The following is a 1048-nucleotide window of genomic DNA, read 5'->3' as shown; positions in this document are numbered from 1 at the left end:
TATGCCATGGATTTGATGACTAAAGAAGATGTAAAAAAAGTAACAAGTAAGGCAATATTAATTCTTCATCCAGACAAAATTCCTAAAGATGTTACTCCACAAATGAGATACCTTGGTACCAGAATGTTTTCAAAATTAAAGGTTAGTGAACCTCAACTTTTGTTATTTAAAGATTTTATGCACAATTTACTGTTATTTAATATTAACTTATATTTTTGTTTTTTTTTGCAGGAGTACAAGGACAAATACTTAGGTTAAGGAATTTGGCATCTTGCTGGTCGCATCAAGAAGAATAATGAATGACAAAGTATTTCAATGTTTAGTTTGCAAGTAGATTTTTAAAAATTGTCTTTTTAATGTTATGTTATTTCTTTTCGCTTGTAAAACTTTTTAAATGGTGTTAATCCTATAAACAGTTTAGTTATACATGAGTAGTTTGTTCAAACTTGCCTAATATACGAGGTTATTGCTTAAAAAACTGTTTTAAAAAGGGTTTTAAAACCTTTGAAAAGGGTTTTAAAACCTTTTAAAAGGTTAAATCTTCTAAAACGTGTTAATATTCTTTTAAGTTTTAAGGGTTTAAAAGGTTTTAGAGAGCTTTAAAAGTTGAAAAACCTTTTTAAAGGGTTTTAAAACCTTTTAAAACGAGCTTTAAACCTTGTAAAACCTTTTAAAAGAATTTTAGAAGTTTTTGAAAACTTTTTTAACATCTTTTAAAACCTTTTAAAAAACCTTTTAAAACCATTGAAACTCTTTTAAAAACCATTTAAAAATTATTGCTGGTATATAAACGTGATCACATCAAGAAGAATATTGAATAGAATAGTATTTCAATGTTTAGTTTGCAAGTATATTTAAAAAAATTGTCCTTTTAATGTAAAGTTATTTCTTTTCGCTTGTAAAACCTTTTAAATGGTGTTAATCCTATAAATGGTGTTAAACTGTTTATAGGTTTTAAAAGGTTTTAAAAACCTTTTAAAATCTTTTAAAAGGTTAAATCTTCTAAAACGGGTTAATATTATTTTATGCTTTAAAAGGTTTTAAAAGG

This window comes from Camelina sativa, chromosome 5 (genome assembly GCF_000633955.1).
Source record: "Camelina sativa cultivar DH55 chromosome 5, Cs, whole genome shotgun sequence".
NCBI lineage: Eukaryota > Viridiplantae > Streptophyta > Magnoliopsida > Brassicales > Brassicaceae > Camelina > Camelina sativa.
Note: the sequence above shows the minus strand (reverse complement) of the source record.